This window comes from Oncorhynchus kisutch, linkage group LG28, assembly GCF_002021735.2.
Source record: "Oncorhynchus kisutch isolate 150728-3 linkage group LG28, Okis_V2, whole genome shotgun sequence".
NCBI classification, from domain to species: Eukaryota; Metazoa; Chordata; class Actinopteri; order Salmoniformes; family Salmonidae; genus Oncorhynchus; species Oncorhynchus kisutch.
Window position 1 is genome coordinate 27,352,299 of NC_034201.2, and position 19,545 is coordinate 27,371,843.

General features: G+C 40.3%; 1 protein-coding gene across 1 annotated transcript in view; it reads right to left on the reverse strand.

The window, feature by feature from the left end:
- LOC109873419 (probable ATP-dependent RNA helicase DDX10) overlaps nt 1–19,545 on the reverse strand; it is a 116,682-nt gene that overhangs the window by 60,154 nt on the left and 36,983 nt on the right. Inside the window, 1 exon segment of the mRNA XM_031807437.1 lies at nt 4,791–5,473. The gene's annotated coding sequence lies outside the window, so the exon portion shown is untranslated.

Consider the following 19,545-nt stretch of genomic DNA (forward strand, 5'->3'; position numbering starts at 1 on the left):
TGACCGAATCAAAATATGGATTTCTACCCTGGCCCAGCCTCCAAACGGTGCAGAAAAGGGTTGAGGGGAAGAGAGAGCGGCAGAGGGTGAGAGATAGCAAGTGCATAAGAAAGGGAGTGGGAGAGAGAACACCAGAGGGAGTCATGACTAACCAATAAGTTAGGGATCCATTAAGATGGTCTGGGGAGAGTAATACCATTTCCCCACTGAGCTGCCCTCCATTAACATGGGCCACGGCCACCAGACTAGTAACTGCCTGCCCATCTAGTTGTCAGTATGCCTCCAGTCACTCTGTCAGCATGCTGTGTGCAGTTACAGTAGCTACAGTGGTCCAGAGAGGTGAGTTGGCTCTCTACTGTAGAAGTATGGGCCAAAAAGTTAAGTTAGAGCTTGGAATTAGAATGATCCCCTTGTCACTGAAGTCAAATGATGACAACAGCGTTTGAGTGGGGCCCTAGCGGAACAGCCAGAAACAGATTGGTAGCTACGTGAGGGGGGATATTTAGAACAACAGCCAGCAAGCCAGTCAGGAATGATTCATGTGCTGGAGCATGTTGCTAATTGATTTCTGGGCCCGCGTCTCAGATTGTCAGAGGCAGCTCGCTGCACAGAAATGAAAATTAATTTTAAAGCGTCTGTTTTCTCATTTACACATCAGCCGTCATCACATCACCCCTTCTTGGTAATGCTCGGCAAGCATGACAAATGAAAGGGACAAGGTTTTAAACACAACAGGTAAGCCTAGTAGACGTGCGGGGGAGTACCTGAGGCACAACTTAATTGTCTAGACAATGGCAACTTAAAAGCATTTCCTAGGTCTAAAGAACAGATATAGGTTTTGATGTACTGTAACCTATACCACTAAAGTGAAACACTAGTAGGGTATTTGGCTTGCAGTAATCTTGAGTTAAAAGGTAATTGTATAGCATAGAGTCTCCCCCCCAAAAATGACATAGACTACTCTGCTAAATTGACTCCATTCCATCCTATACAAGTTTTCTACACATTGTGCAATGTTTAACCTCATCAATATTCACCACAACACACCTGCCTTCCAAAGGCCAGTCATTACTGCCTCCAATCAAGTCATAAGAAAATCACTTCATAAAAGCTAAATAAGGTAGCAACGAGCATGGGGAGAAATATAATTCAGCAGTTAGATAAGCTGAGCAAACTTTCTGCAGTTATTTTAGGACTTTTAGTGGAGAGAAACGAAGCTCACACTTGAACATATTAACTGAACTCCCCAGCCCAATCTCCCGCCGTCTGCCTGCGGGCTCCCAAGCTGTGTGCCAGACTCAGCTATGTCAGTTATTTTCATTTGAGTTCCAACCTGCGATATATCTCGGCTTATAAATATAACCTGGAGTGAGTGGGAGGGACAGGTGCAGCAGGACAGGCTTTGACTTCTCCTCTGGGCAAATCTAGAACACTCGTATCCAAATAGAGTTTGTGCCCCAGTACTATACTAGCGCAAATGTTACAGCTTATACTGCAGTACCACTGAGGCTTTTGAAACAACACTTCTGTGTTTAGACACATTGGAAACTGTTTAGAAATCACAAAACATTTTGACACGTTATTCATAAAGGCTAAAATGGGCAAATCGATATCAATTATCGATCCTTCATGTTTTTTGGCATATACAGTGGGCTCCGAAATGACTGACTACTTTGACAAAGATTGGGAAATATGACTATCAAATCAATTAAAATACTGAGCTATATTGTATGCTCCAAAAATTTGGGAAAATATATTGTTTCATACTAATACAATTTCTCAAATAAAAATATAAAAAATGATTGACAAACCTGTTTTCAATACCTCACCTAGCAAGGATAACAGCACTGAGCCTTTTTCTAAAATGTTATACGAGTTGGAGAACAACATTGGGAGGGATCTTAGACCATTCCTCCATACAGAATTCTTCCATATCCTTGATATCCACCACAATATTTTACAGTAGGTATGGGGTTATTTTCTTTTCTGCTCATGCATTATTTTAATGCCAAACCCACCACCAGTGTGTGGACAAATAGCTCTATTTTCATGTCATCTGACCAAAGCACCAGTTCCAATCGAAGTGGCAATGCTGTTTAGCCAACTCCAGGCGTTTACATTTGTTGGATGACATACGCATCAAAATGAGAATCCATGAACAGAAAAAGACCCCATAAAATATGGTGCTGGATCTTTGATGTTATGGGGCTATTTTGTTCCACTACTCCTGGGGCTCTAGTTAAGGTCTACAGTATCATAAACTTTACCCAGTGCCAGGATATTTTTGCCAAAAATCTGATTGCCTTTGCTAGGAGTCTACGTGGATCTTCCAGCAAGACAATGACCCCAAGCACACATCAAAATCCACAAAAGAAATAGTTATATTTGCCACAAAATTGAAATTTCACAATAGCCATCTCAGTCTCCAGACTTGAACCCCATTGAAAACATGTGGTATGACTTGAAGAGGGCAGTCCATAAGCACTGACAAAAATACAGTGCCTTCAGAAAGTATTCAGAGCCCTCAACTTTTTCCACATTTTGTTACGTTACTGCCTTATTCTAAAATTGATAAAATATTTTTTTTACTCCGCAATCTATACACAATACCACATAATGACAAAGCAAAAACAGGTCTTGAAATTTTTGCAAATGTATTAAATAAAAAATCTTATTTACAGAAGTATTCAGCCCCTTTGCTATGAGACTCGAAATTGAGTTCAGGTGCATTGATCATCCTTGAGATGTTTCTACAACTTGATTGGAGTCCACCAGTGGTAAATTCAATTGATTGGACATGATTTGGAAAGGTACACACCTGCCTATATAAGGTCCCACAGTTGACAGTGCATGTCAGAGCAAAAACCAAGCCATGAGGTGAAGGAATTGTCCATAGAGCAGGGTACCAAAAAATGTCTGCAGCATTGAAGGTCCCCACGAACACAGTGGCCTCCATCATTCTTTAATGGAAGATGTTTGGAAACACCAAGACTCTTCCTAGAGCAGGCCGCCCGGCCAAACTGAGCAATCGGAGAAGGGCCTTGGTCAGGGAGATGACCAAGAACCTAATGGTCACTCTGACAGAGCTCTAGAGTTCCTCTGTGGTGATTGGAGAACTTTCCAGAAGGATAACCATCTCTGCAGCACTCCACCAATCAGGCCTTTATGGTAGTGGCCAGACAGAAGCCACTCCTCAGTAAAAGGCACGAGTGCCCGCTTGGAGTTTGCCAAAAAGGCACCTAAAGACCATAACCATGAGAAACAAGATTCTGTGGTCTGATGAAACCGAGATTGAACTTGTTGGCCTAAATGCAAATGCGTCACGTCTGGAAGAAACCTGGCACCATCCCTAAATTGTCACAATCTGAAATTAGGCAAACTATTACAATTTTAGCAAGCAGGAAATTAGGGAGCAATAACTGCACATTGCACCTTTCATCAAAATCTATTTTTCTGAGCAATTGTATTAGTATAAAATCATTTCCTAATTTTTTTTTTTTAAACATACAATATAGCTTAGTATTTTTGTTATTTATTTTATAGTCATTTTTATCAAGTGTATCAATCATTTCAGACCCCACTGTATAAACACAATACAAGGCCCATAAAGACCACCTAGAGGCTGATAACTATTAAGTCTCCCTATCTGACGGGTTATTGAATTTAATGTGCAGAGCACATTTTGAAGCTTATTGAACGCTTGGCCTTGCTATCGCTTTCATCTGGTTTCCATTGATATCGTACAGCTACAACAGCTGCTTCAAGTCATTCCAGAACCCCATCTGGCCCATGCCTCTCCTCAATCACTGAGGTAATAACCTCCGGGCTGGCAGGCGGGCGTGTGTGTGAGAATGTGTGCGTCTATGAGTTTGTATGCGTCTTTGAATGTGTGTGTATTTGTGTCTGTGCGTATGTGTGAGTGAGTGTGCACGTGTCACAGCTGTGACATTTATTTTCCATACCTGCTGGGTGCAGAGTGGGGAGATTAAGTTAAAGCCTTTAACTGGCTCCATTGACAGTGATACATCTAAACATCCAACCAGGTTGAGGTACCTTAAGGGACCTTGCAGCAGTTACAATTCAGGAAAACATGAAGTCATGCATGTTATTATTATGCGGTTCGTACTTCATTTTCAATACTTGTATTTATTTATTTGTGCAGTCTGTTAGCAGCATGTATCTCTTGTACCTATCTGCAGATAACCATTAGGATAAAACGCTCTCTCTGCACCCTGAAGCTGCTGTATGGGCTAGTATGAGCTACTGTTTTACGATGTGACTGCACTACAGCAGGGCTCTACACTGCCATTTTTTTATAAGGAGCACACAAAGAAATGGACGAGCCCAATGGAAGAAAAAAATATTCAAGGTATTAATGATGGTAACTCGATAAGTTACCATCATCTGTGGTTACCAGGTTGTTAGCTTGCGAGTAGTTTTAGAAAGGCCTGCAACATGGTTTATGAATGTAAAATGCGATATTGCAAATCTGCGAAAGAAAATCATTTGCTTGGTTTGGTCTAAAAATAAGATGTTTTCTCTGTAGTAATGATGCAAGCATAATGGTCACTAATTAGCTTATTCTCTATGGCACAGCGAAGTCATAATTACAACTATTATTATCATCCGGGTGAATTGTTTCTGGTCGCAGTGTAGTGTACTGTCTTACCCTGTGTTTTTTCTGCCTGCTTTTTCTGCTCAACGTTATGTGTTTTTGACTGATCTTTACAGCTGTGCTGCAGTCTTAACCTGTGAGTTTGTTTAACTTGACAGATGTACCACAGTCTTACCCTGTGTTTCTCTTTGACTTTACGTCTGTACTCCAGCTTGTCTCCAGGTACTCTCGGCGCAGCCTCTCTCTGGCCTCCTCCACATTGATGCCAGTTGTGCCATCATCCTCCTCCCCCTCTGTGGCTGGCACAGCCGTCCTCTGGAGCGTTGGCCACTGCTGCACCATCTGGAGAGAGGGGCATTGATCAACACACAGTTAAATTACAACACTGCAACTTTGCCGTCTAATTTTCAGCTGGATGGGAATCAACACATGCACACACACACACACACACACACACACGTTTACCCACACACAAATGAGAGTACATCCACACACACACACACACACACACCACACTATTTAGTGTCCTTAATTGAATTTTCAGCTGGCTGAGCATCAATACACAAAACATCACGTGCCATCTAATTTTGTCTGAGTGAAAAGGCTGTTAGTGAGGTAAACATACTGGTTTGGACATAAAGTGGTCTTCTCATTTAGCTTAGCCTGAAGCCACCAAAACGGGTTATTATTGGATCTGACTCAAAATAAAAATTTGTCGTCAGTAAGAAAAATGTTTGTACAGACATGTCCCTCTTCCGTGAAGACTAATTTGGTGTTGACTTGGAAGTTCCTCTTCAGGACTTTCTTGGCCTCTTTGAACTTTGTCTCTTTTTCAGTCTTCTTCATGGTGTTGCTTTCCTGTGATGAGAGGGGAAATGATCAGAACACTGCATATATGTACATATCAACCTAACACAATTTCACTGCCAATGTAACACCTCATAACATTGATCATGTTGAAACGGTCTGTCCCTGCTGATCTCGGCTAGAGGTAGCTAGACAGTAGGTCAGCAGACTGGAGACTCAGGAATGCTGACAAAGACAAATTCACAGAGAACCACCAGTACTGTCCACTCATTGATTGCTTCAGCAAATTAACTGTGCAACAAAATGAAATTCCTAGCCCCTGAGAGGGTAGTTTTGCCATTTATTTTGGTAGTAAAGAATAGAATTATCAAATTGTGTCAAAACTATTTACTTACAGGGCAGCTGGCCTGTCCTCTGAGGTAGAAATCAAGACTAAGGTCAGTGGTACACTATAGTTATAATAAAACCTCTGCATTCTGGAACATTGATTCAAGAAATGTATGCATTTTCCATTGCTCCTCTAATTAGGATCTGTGCCAAATCCAACCTGCAGGCTTTACAGTGCTGCAACATCAAACAACATTCCAATGTTTGCCCAGATAACAGATCATCTCTGGTTAAGCACTTGACAAGGACACTAGACATAACATAAATGAAGGGAATCTTTCACTCCTGATTTGCTGTTCCGCAACAGCGATTATTCCCTAGGAATTATTCAGTGCAAACAACCCATTTTGTTGTTGTAGTCAAAGCAGAGGGTAAACCAACTTTCCTTGGCACATTCCAGCATATATTCTCTCGTATCCAGAGTGATAGAGAGCGCTCTTGCCTAGGGTGTTAATAAAACAAGCCCTTGGAATATGACTTAAGTTTAACGAGCAGTAGACTCTGCTGAGTCGGCACTTGGAAGGAGGCATAATATTAGTGACGAGACAAAAAGTATATATAGTTACATATGGGGATATTGTTTTTGACGATTTATCAGATCGACAATATCTCTATATTTTTTAGCTAGTTGGCTAGTTACCTGCACCAAAGGGCAGTATTTTTCTTTCCTAGCTTGTTTTCCATCTTTTTAAATAGGGAGCCAATTTGTTTTCAGCTCTTTGTTTTCTCATGACTCTCTTTTCCCCCTGCAGCAGACATATGGTGAACAATATGTTCGGAACATCGAATTGAATAAAATCACATTATCGGCACTTAACTATCTTGATAATATTGTATCGTGGGGTACTTGGCAATTCCCAGCCCTAATAAATACTGCATGCCTGATTATGTTTTCACATCAGAATGACCCACTACACAATTTATGTCGGTGTGCTCGCTCAACCATATATTGAAGTATTTGGTCTCAATTGGCGAGGTTGTGCATTTTATGGTTTAATAACTGAAGTCATCCCTCCCTTGGGGACATTGATCACCATCTTCAATTAGAAATAACCGATGTGAGCATTTGATAGAGAGAAAAATGTGATTCAAAAGGATGTGGCATAAATATGAAATAATGGCCATCATGCTGGGAATGTTGTCATACTGAAAGATATTCAATTTCCCCCAAACCAAGAAATAATTGTTAATTCTCTCACTATACATGTATTGAAGGTAATCTCAGAAAAATTGAGAGAAAAACTTCCATTGCATTTCTATACATTTTGTTCTGCTGACAAACATAGACTCAGCCAACAGAAGTTAGTGCCATACATTTTGAGAGCCCTATTCAAAGCCACAGCAACCAGTCGGAATACATTAAGGAACAAAATGAACTGCTCTGCACAACAATGGACACTAGCAGGCTACCGGAGCAATACAAGAATGTGAGGCAGATGCAAGGACGTGTGTGTGTGTGGGGGGCCGGGGGGGGGGGCATTTGATTCATTCCGTCAGCAAATGAAACAACCTGTGGCAAAACTCACTTCATAAACCTAGTGAGGTGAGCACATATTTAGTGATACATGACAACAACAGCTCCGCTCTGTCCCAACTCTCTTGTCAAAACATATCAGTAAATGTTACTCCCCCTCCTGCCCCAGTTTCTATCTCCCCACTGAGAATCTAAATTGGGAGGTGGAGTTAGGAATTACCTAGCCCACCCTGTTTTAATAAGCTCTTTCCCACTGGAGGCGCAGTCTCGCCGCTATTCTGAACGAGTCAATTCAATCTCTTTGGGTGTGAAGTTATTGCACTGCATTTCTATGGCAAAATTATGGGCCCCGTCGAAAAGAGGAAAGACCAATTTGATTAGAAATCCAATATCAGCGGATTCCACAAAGGGGCATGGCTTTCTGTATGCATTTGAAAAGATAAGGAGATAGGAGCCACAAAGTCAAATCTTACCCCCCCTTCTTTATTTCATCAGCTTAGGAAAAAAAGGACTGTGAGAAATGTTTGATCCCGATTTAAGAGCACGTGCTCTACTTCACCTTTGGAGTAAGCAAAAGCCCAGTATTCCAGTGCATGTTGCTCTTTTCTTGCGAGTTCAAATGTTCTCAAGGTTTGGTACCTGGCAGGTTGGCTTTTTGAATGGGAGGGACATTGAAACAAATTCTTATAGTTAAGATATCGTTATAAGCATTTTTTAAATGTATTTAGCACTTTTAGTTAGGCAAGGACAGTAAACAAACTTCAATATGGATTCAGGTTAAAACAAGAATGTACTCATAATGAAATGTGATGATTAGACACATCATAGTAGAGGGTAAGTAAAATCTTGGAGGTGATTTATTGCTTGTTCCATCACTAGACAGTTGTGCGTTGAGGAGCATTCCTCAACACCGGTGCTGACATTCATGCCGGTCCTGAAATGAATGGCTGAGGGACAATTAATGGATTAGAGTGAGAATCAGATGCTCAGTCAATCAATGAAACAATCAATCATTCAATAAATGGGCCAGACCAAACACAACTGTCAATAGGGGGGAATGGGGGAGTCAACACATCCTCAGAGGACTTAGCATTATACAAAAGGTGAGTCTTTATGGTCAGAGTTTGAGCATTCTTTCTTTTCGCTCTTAATAATTATAAAGTAAAGGAGAGGAAGAGAGAAATTAACTAACTCGACTGAGAAGAAAAGTCCTGAGGCTCAGTGTCAAACTGTTTCATCACATTAGCTAAATGCCAGATTGACAGTAATAGTTCTCTAAAGCACTTGCTTGGGAAACAAAACAGAGCATACACCAGGCATTTAAAGCAGGTACTTATTAAGTTACATCAACAACTCTATAACTTTTGAAAAAACACCAATAGACTGAAAAAAGAGCAGAGAGGACCCCAGATGGTAGCATAACAATGTACCCATCTGGAATTAACTCAGTCTTCAAAACATTTGATCACAAACGGTATCAATCGGAAAACAAAAGTTAAAAGGAGAATAGAAACAATATCCTAAGGCCATTTTACAAATAGTAAGTGAGCCAGAGAAAATTAATATGGATAGAAACATGTGGAAATTGCAAGATTATGTTATAATGCTTGTATTGTATTATAATGGTTGTTTTATTCGACAGAATAGAGTATTCTGTTAACTATTGTGTGTGTTTTACTGAGGAGGGCCTTTGTGAGATAGCACTGACGGAGGAGATTTACGATGTCTTTAGGTGATAAAACCTAAAGAGCATTCCAGATAACATGAGGTAATATTTTTGTGCTATACCGTACCAGGGTGAGACGGTTCCAGTTTGGAGTAGGAGGACCAGACACTGGTCTTTACAATGAAAACTGTTGACACAACAGTTGCTGTCTGCTATGTATTATAGATACCTTTCATACAAATCTTAACCTTGTGACCATTCTATGTATCTGTTGTTCGTCGTGTAGGTTGCGAGGGGTGTATCTTGGCTATAAAAGATCTTTGTACTTTTGTGTTGTCACTTTCAATGGTTCATTAGAAATGGCACATCATTGAAAGTCATTGCTATTGCAAAGCTTATTATTAAAGATGTAGTTTGACTGGTGTGTGAAGTTTGTCTCTCTCCTAATTTTGTAATACAGAAATTAACCACAACAAACATTACCCCAGGTAAACAATAATCATGTTTTACCGTATACCGGGGTATTTTGAAATCTAAGATGTCAAACAAATTATATCCAGCTCAGGGCTCCAGACATGCATTTGGTTTGCTAATTTGATAGCTTCAAGCTTCTTGGTTACAGCATAAATTGTTTGGTGCATCCCCTTAACTATTAAATATAAATTGTTTTGAATTAGCGCCCCTTGTGTGCACTTCCGGTAATACAGTATACCCCAATATGGTATCAAATCTAATCAAATGTTATTGGTCACATACACATGATAAGCAGATGTTAATGCGAGTGTAGCGAAATGCTTGTGCTTCTAGTTCCGACAGTGCAGGAATATCTAACAAATAATCTAACAATTCCCCAACAACTACCTAATACACACAAATCTAAAGGGGCGAATGAGAATATGTACATATAAGTATATGGATGAGCGATGGCCGAGCGGCATAGGCAAGGTGCAATAGATCATCTGTCTTAGAAGTAAATATTTACATGCGTCTGTTAGCATTTACCTATCATCTGCTATGGGGATTCCTTAGTACTTGTTAGCATTCTGGTAATTTACGTCTTTGGGGCTTCTTTTTTCATTTGAAAATATTTTTCCACGAATTGTGTGCACTACCGGGAATCACATATATCCCAAGATGGCACAGGCACAGTATGAAGCATTGGAGGACCATCCTACTCTGTGAATTTCATAATAATAGTGAAACATTAAAAAAGTTATTATTTTTAGATAAAACATATTCACGTTTTACCAAATCATTGATTAAAACACTTTTGCAATTAAGGTCTACAGTAGCCTCAACAGCACTGTAGGGTAACATCATGGTTTAGCCGGAGGACAGCTAGCTTCCGTCGTCCTTTGGGAATATTGGCTCTCACCCCCTTCCATCGACATACACATTAATTATGACAACTTCCGGAGGACATCCTCCACCTTATCGGAGCTCTTGCAGCACGAACTGACATGTTGTCCACCCAATCAAAGGATCAGATATTGAATCTAGTAGTGAAAGCATAAGCTACAGTTAGGTAACACTGCAGTGCATAAAATTTGGTGAGTTAAACTATTGTCTTTCTCACCGAGTTAACAGTTTTGAACAAGTTAATGTTTTCAAAAACAGAGAGAGCTTGCTATATTCCTTTTTTCTCACTTTCACAGCTAGCAAATGCAGATACTTAGTTTAGCCTACTCAAACACCAGGCTCAAACAGAGGGATGCTATGTATGTTAGACTCTCAGACCATGAGAAAAAGATTCTCTGGTCTGCTGAAACCAAGATTGAACTCTTTGGCCTGAATTCCAAGTGCAAAGTTTGGAGGAAACCTGGCACCATCCCCATAGTGAAGCATGGTGGTGGCAGCATCATGCGGTGGGGATTTTTTCAGCACAGGGACTGGGAGACTAGTCAGGATCAAGGGAAAGATGAACGGAGCAGAGTACAGAAAGATCCTTGATGAAAACCTGCTCCAGAGTGCTTAGGCGAAGGTTCACCTGACAACAGGACAACGACCCTAAGCACACAGCCAAGACAACGCAGGAGTGGCTTCGGGACTTGTCTCAATGTCCTTGAGTGGACCAGCCAGAGCCCAGACTTGAACACGATCCAACATCACTGGAGAGACCTGAAAATAGATGTGCAGCGACGCTCCCCATCCAACCTGACAAAGCTTGAGAGGATCTGCAAAGGGTAATTGGGAGAAACTCCCCAAATACAGGTGTGCCAAGCTTGTAGCATCCTACCCAAGAAGACTCAAGGCTGTAACCGCTGCCAAAGGTGCTTCAACCAAGTACTGAGTAAAGGTTCTGATGACTTATGTAAATGTCATGTCAGTTTATTTTTAATACATTAGCAAACATTTCTCAAAACCTGTTTTTGCTTTGTCATTATTGGGTATTTTTTGTGTGTAGATTTATGAGGGGGAAAGGATGTAACGTAAAAAAACAAATGTGGAAAATGTCAAGGGGTATGACTACTTTCCCAATGCACTGTATTGTATGTTATTTTTAGTATTTGTTTTATTATTTGTAATTCAGTTTATTTACATTTTAATTGAATTGATCTTATCTTTAACTCTGCATTGTTGGAAATGGACCCATAAGTAAGCATTTCACTGTTAGTCTTGAAGCATGTGACAAATCAAATGTTACTTGATCTGATTGTGAACAAGTGCTTCCATGTTATTTTTATTTAACTAGGCAAGTCATAAAAATAGCAAATTCTTATTTACAATGACGGCCAATCTCCCGCCGGCCAAACCCTCCCCTAACACGGACGACGCTGGGCTAATTGTGCGCCGCCCTATGGGACTCCCGATCTGTCCTGTTCTCTCTGCTACCGCATGGCAAGCGATACCGGAGTGCCAAGTCGAGGTCCAAAAGGTTTCTAAACAGCTTCTACCCTCAAGCAATAAGACTCCTGAATAGCTAATCAAATGGCTACTCAGACTATTTGCATTGTTGTCCCCCCACCCCACTCACCCACTCTTTTACCCTGCTGCTACTCTAGTTATTATCTATGCAGTCACTTTAACTCTACCTACATGTACATAATACCTCTACCTACCGGTGCCCCCGCACATCGACTCTGTACCGGTAGCCCCTTGCTACTGTTATTTTACTGCTGCTCTTTGACTAGGTTATTATAATTTTTTACTTATCTATGTAACTGCATTGTTGGTTAAGGGTTGGTTAAGGGCTTCTAAGTAAGTATTTCACTCTTAAGGTCTACACCTGTATTATTCAGAGCATATGACAGCACAAATTTGATTTGGTTGTGACACAGCCTGGGAACGAGCCAGGGTCTGTAGTGAAGACTCTAGCAATGCAATGCAGTGCTTTAGACCGCTGTGCCGCTCGGGAGGCCTGTATGTGTTGTATGATTTATGTTTTTTTTGTCTTGCATTGTGTTTGTTTGTGAATATCAGTTCCTTTTTGAAAGATTGTTTACATTAACATTTTGTTTAATAAATAAATAAAATAAAAATACTATATAAGCCTATAGAATACCATCTCTATGATAAAGCTAGGCCTAAACCTTCTCCATTTGGGAGAGACCTACAACGCGATGTCCAAGGGTATTTGGGTTTGGCAGGAGACGGTTTCTTCTCAAAGTAAGGGTGTGAGAGGACGACAAGGATGCAATTAGCATAATGGAATTGCCATGCGGTTAGTTTCCAATGAAAGGTGTCATTTGACAAAGAGGACTGTCAACGGACTTATGTCCTTCCCTGAGATTGTTATTGCAGGCTGAGGGGGCTGCTCTCACAAGATTGCCTCAATCAATCTCATACTCACAAAGCTACATTTAAAAGGACACAATGAAGGATGTGTTATTATGTTAGGCTATCACCACCTCAAAGACCAAAAATAAATGATGGCATCCACGTGTGAAGAAAATAATTAGTTTATTTTACGTTATCCAATGATGGAGTATACAAAAACCCTGATTAACCCTAACGTTTTTGGTTAAACCATGAAATTAGTAGAATGGTATGAATATGCTCGATACCTTGTACCAGAAGACGGCAGTCATTGACATGATTGATATTTTAAAACATCAATACCACCCACAACGTCAATACCACCCATAATTCTTGAAACACTATCTGAAGGAGCTTCTAAGCCCCTCAGGGGCAGGATAAGGCCAGTGACAGTAGAAATGTTGGGTGCTTTCTGTTTCTCCTGGTACTGTGACAATTTCAGAGGCAATTGAGCTGAACAGACCCTGCCAGCTGTATTGAAAAATTGGGGTGACGGGTGAAGTCACCCGGATGTCGATAGAGGAGATGAAAGCATCCCCAGGCATAGCGTCCAGACCGCGATAGTGACAGTGTCACAAATCAGCCTAATTATTGTCACATGCTGGAGGTGAAGTATATGGTCTGAAGAGTAGACAGGTATTTCAGGGAGAAAAAGCTTCTCTAGGAGTCTGTGTAAACTGACAGTTGGCAAGTTTTTTGGGGGTACTCATTATAACTCGTGTTGAAAGTTGACCTGAATAAGTTAAGAAATTCCTCTATATTATAAACCATTTCTCCCCTAGGCAAACAAAGACATGTTCATTTTAATGATTTCATATACAATGGCCCTAAAAGACCCTTAACTGACCCCCGTCCTCTCATAAGCCTCTCATGAGACTGTAGATAGCCACATTTATCTAGAGTATTTCACTGAATCTATAGTGATGAAGAGCAAAAAATAAAATCTTCCTCCCCCATTTGAAGACAGTGAATCATGTCTGACAAGAAAAGCACCACTCCGCAGCCTCCCACACTCTAGCTGAAGGCACACTACAGCAGCTGTGACTCTGCCACCTACAGCATATTATTATCCCACTGCAGAGGAGTCAATGAAAGAGATAGCCGGAGATGGCTAAACTCACCCTGACCTCTATTCAAACACTCTTCTTCTCCAAACTGTTTCTATCGTACGGCTGTCATTTTTTTGCGGGAAAACCAGGATGTTATATTCCCAACTTCACATGGGAGCTAGCCCAAATTGTTTGCCTCAAGGTGCACAGTAACTCTAAATATAAGCAACAAATAGCTTGGAACAAACCATTTTCCTCCAGGAAAAACTGAGCATTTCAATCAGCCCACTCCAATTCCTGAGAAAGGGGCAAAAAGGTAATAAGCTGAGTCACACAAGTGTGCACTTGTGTAGGGGTTTAAGAGCTGTAGCTGCCTACACCTCACTTAACAGACAGTTTAGTCTCAGCCATTTAATTATGTTATAAGCACATCACCCAAACCAGAGTGATTACTGTGATGAGGTCACCACTTCAGCATCTACATCCCCTGCTAAGGGACATACCTGTAGGTGGGCACTCAGCGCAAACAGTGATTTACCGGTTCTCTCTCCAGCAGAGAGGAACCATCTGGCCAAAATGAAATCTTACATGAACTCGTATCCATCCACTGCCAGGTGTGTGTAGACTGGAGTCATTAAGCCTTCTGGAACATGTTGTACCTAACTTTGATGGAAGTTTAATAAACAACAGAACTCTACAGAAATGCAAGGCAAAGCCAGGCTGAAGCACACCAAGCGCCAATGACTCAGGGCATCGCATATGAGACAACGACATTGCAAGTTGGCAACTCCGTAGAAAACAGATGGTTGGAGATGGGCAATAATTGAACCGCTTGTCAAACTGGAGACTACAGACGCATGCAAAAAAAAGTCCACAATCCCTTGCAAAGTTCACATTTTGCTGCCTTAAAATTTTTATCTCAAAAGGAAATACATTCTATTTATTTCATACCAATCTACACAAACTAGTCCACAAGTCTAAGAAAAAATTATTACAAATATATAGATTTAAGGTTTTCTAACTAAGATGTCTTGATTGTGTGTTTTCACAGCTCAGAGTTAATACTTGGTGGAAGCACCTTTGGCAGCCATTATAACTTTGAAAAATAAAACTATAACCCAGGGTTAGGGTTTCCTCTAACTTTTTACCTGGGATTTGCTCCTTTCATATTTATTTTGATCCTAACAAACTCCAACCAGTCTCTGCCGGTGACAAGCATACCCATAAAATGATGCCTCCACAACAATACTCCAAAATACATTGTATTGGATTTGACCCAAGCCTGAAGTTTTTAATTTAGGCCAAAAAGTTCATTTCTTTGCCATGTCGTCTTGCAGTATTATTTAACAGACTCGTTTGCAAACAGAATGGATAATTTGGAGTGGACTTTTTTAAACACAGGCTTAATTCTTTTCACTTTGTCATACAGGCCAGTAATGTGGAGGGAATGCAATGTTGTTTACCCTCTGCATTATCAAGCATTGCGGTGGCAACATCATGTTATGGGTATGCTTGTCGCCGGCAGGGACTGGGGAGTTTGTCAGGGTCAAAAGAAACATCAAAGGAGCAAAGCCCAGATGAGAAGGTAGAGGAAGCCCTACTGCCTCAGTCTTCTAATACCTAACCCTGGAGAAGAGTTGTATTTTTCAAAGTTGGGATAATTACCACCCCCTATCCAAAAATATATTATATTCTGTGCAAGGGGTGTTTAGACTTTCATCTGGCACTGTATAACAGTGCCTTCAAAAACCCCAGGCTGAAGTGATGCCGCAACACTGCGATGCAGTACCTTAGGACCGCTGTGCCACTCGGGATGCTGTACAATAATAGTTTTTAACATGATTTTTGAATGACTTGCTCATCTTTGTACCACACACATATGTGTAAGGTCCCTCAGTTGAGCAGTGAATTTCAAACAGATTCAACCACAAAGACCAGAGAGGTTTTCCAATGGCTCGCAAAGGGCACCTATTGGTAGATGGGTAAAAATAAAAAGCAGAAATTGAATATCCCTCAGATTGCTGAAGTTATTAATTACACTTTGGAAGGTGTATCGATAAACTCAGTCACTACAAATATACAGGCATCCTTCCTAAATCAGTTGCTGGAGAGAAAGGCAACAGCTCAGAGATTTCACCAGGAGGCCAATGGTGACTTTAAAAACAGAGTTTAATAGCTGTGATGGGAGAAAACTGAGGATGGATCAACAACAATGTAGATATTCCGCAATACTATCCTAAATCGACAGAGTGAAAAGGAGGAAGCCTGCACAGAATCAAATACATGCATCCTGTTTGCAACTAGGCACTAAAGTAATACTGCAAAACATTTGGCAAAGCAATACATGTTTTGTCCTGAATTACAAAGTGTTTTACTGGATTTTCCCCAACATATTACTGAGTACCACTCTCCATATTTTCAAGCATGGTGGTGTCTGCATCATGTTATGGGTATGCTTGTAATCATTAAGGATTGGGGAGTTTAACAGAATAAACAAAAATAATCAGAATAGAACTAAGCGCAGACAAAAATCCTAGAGAAAAACATGGTTCAGTCTGCTTTCCACCAGACAGGGAGATGAATCTTTAAGAAGATAACAATAACCTAAAAACACAAAGCCAAATCTACACTGGAGTTGCTTACCAAGAAGACTGTGAATGTTCATGAGTGGCCTAGTTACAGTTTTGACTTAAGACTGCTTGAAAATATATGGCCAGACCTGAAAATTGTTGTTTTGCAATGATCAGCAACCAAGATGACAGAAGAATTTAAAAATAATAATAATAATAATAATAATAATAATAATAAGGCAAATGTTGCACAATCCAGGTGTTTCACAATCTTACTGATTTACCCAGAAAAACTCTCAGCTGTAATCTCTGCCAAAGGTGATTTAAACACGTACAGTTGAAGTCGGAAGTTTACATACACCTTAGCCAAATACAGTTAAACTCAGTTTTTCACAATTCCTGACATTTAATCCTAGTAAACATTCTCTGTCTTAGGTCAGTTGGGATCACCACTTTATTTTAAGAACGTGAAATGTCAGAATAATAATAGAGAATGATTCATTTAATGTTTTATTTCTTTCATCACATTCCCAATGGGTCAATATATCTTGAGATGTTGCTTCAAAATATCTACATAATTTTCCTTCCTCACGATGCCATCTATTTTGTGAAGTGCACCGGTCCCTCCTGCAGCATAGCACCCCCACAACATGATGCTGCCACCCCCATGCTTCACGATTGGGATGGTGTTCTTCGGGTTGCAAGCCTCCGCTTTTTCCTCCAAACGCAACGATGGTCATTATGGCCAAACAGTTCTATTTGTGTTTCATCAGACCAGAGGACACTTTAAAAAAAAGTATGATCTTTGTCCCCATGTGCAGTTGCAAACCGTAGTCTGGCTTTTTTATGACGGTTTTGGAGCAGTGACTTCTTCCTTGCTGAGAGGCCTATGTCGATATAGGACTCATTTTACTGTGGATATAGATACTTTTGTACCCGTTTCCTCCAGCATCTTCACAAGAACCTTTGATGTTGTTCTGGGATTGATTTGCACTTTTTGCACCAAAGTACGCTCATCTCTAGGAGACTGAATGCATCTCCTTCCTGAGCGGTATGACCGCTGTGTGGTCCCAGGGTGTTTATACTTGCGTACTATTGTTTGTACAGATGAACGTGGGACCTTCAGGAATTTGGAAATTGCTCCCAAGGATGAACCAGACTTGTGGAGGTCTACAATTGTTTGTCTTAGCTGATTTCTTTGGATTTTCCCATGATGTCAAGCAAAGAGGCACTGAGTTTGAAGGTAGGCCTTGAAATACATCCACAGGTACACCTCCAATTGACCAAAATTATGTCATTTAGCCTATCAGAAGCCTCTAAAGCCATGACATCATTTTCTGGAATTCTCCAAGCTGTTTAAAGGCACAGTCAAGTGTATGTAAACTTCTGACCCACTGGAATTGTGATACAGTGAATTATAAGTGAAATAATCTGTCTGTAAACAATTGTTAGAGAAATGTCATGCACAAAGTAGATTTCATAACCGACTTGCCAAGAAATGTGTGGAGTGGTTGAAAAACAAGTTTTAATGACTCCAACCTAAGTGTATGTCAACTTCCGACTTCTGCTGTACTGACTCAGGGGGTTGAATACTTGTATAAATCAAGATAGTGTTTTACTTTTCATAGATTTAAAAAAATATTTTTTAACAAAGGTTTGACTTTTTCTACCATTTTGTGTAAACAGTAGTTATTTATTATATATATTGTAATCCCACTATGTAAAACAGCAAAATAAGGGAAAAAGCCAAGTAGTGTGTATACTTTTTGAACGAAATGTACTGTATATACTATAGCCATTTGGGTTTCCACAACTAGTCATTTTAGCAAAAATTTTCGGAACTATTTTCTTACCTTTTGCACCATTTTTCTACTAAACTTTTAGTTTTTTTCTTACTGTAAGCTATTACATGTCGCTGTGGAGAATAACATGAAGTAATTGTGTCATGTATAACATGTTCAGTAACTTAAATGCAACGGGAGTAATATATTTTCTTAATCATGGTTCTGGGGATCCAAAGGGTTGCACATTTTAGTTTTTGCCCTAGCACTCACTACACACCTGATTCCACAAATTAAAAGTTTGATGAGTTGATTAGTGGAATCAGGTGTATAGTGCTAAGGCAAAAAGGTGCACCCCTTTGCGGCCCCAGGATTAAGAAACACTGGTTTACAAAAAACTGGCACCACAACAGCCCGGACCACCTCACCTCATCATCTTGGTCTACCTCCTCCAGACTGAAGACATCTTTTCTTTTCACTGTCAGAAGGTCCTAGTCCCTCAGATCTTTATCCTCCTCTTCATCTGGACCAAAGAAGAGACCCTTAGGCCCAAGCTGTAACTTTTCCACACCCGCAACCACCTCCTCCTCTGAGTTTTGGGACTGGGCCCATCTCCTCTGAGCTGAGCCTTGAAGCTCTTCAGTTCTTTCTCGTCCTCCTCTTCAGACTCGGCCACCTTTCCCTGCCTGCTATTCTGCCCAGGGTCTGCTCTCTGCTTTTGAGCTTTGTTGAGAAAACGCACCCGTGGAGCAACAGCGAGGCCCAGAGAACTATCAAGAGTGCCAAAAGGGAGAAGACGATGACAAGTTACACATTTTCTGAAATGTTATGTTAATTTACGGATTTAGTCATAATTGCTATTGATAGGTGATAATGATTGACGATGATTTCATCATGTCATGGTCCAAAAAGGCTTAAAATAGCTAGCGATGGCCAATTCAGCTCAAGCTAAGCAAGTATGAGGGGGGATGACACAGCTTCTTCTAATGATGCCCCAGATCATATAATCTTTATGTTATGTATGCTCTATAAAGAACAGTGTGCATAATGTAGGGTTTCCAATCATAAATGCATATTTTGACCAATGGGTCAAATATGATAATTGTGTAGTTAATCCTCTAAGAAAACCAATGGTCCAAACCTCATGTCTCTATTATAATCCTTTCAGAATAGTTTTTACCCTCATAAAAATTACTTGGGTGACTAAATCAATAGAGGTCAGAGAAAAAATATTAATGGAACGTTTTATAGAATATCACAGTAGCAGGACATAGAAATATCTACTGCATGAAGTAATCAACTGCATATATTTTAGGGCAGACCATGAAAATTTACCATTAAATGGTAAATTACCATTGACCATTAAATTTAATCCAGCCCATGTTTCTTAAATCATTAATAGCAATTAAATGTACCACACCTATAGGTGACTACGTTTAT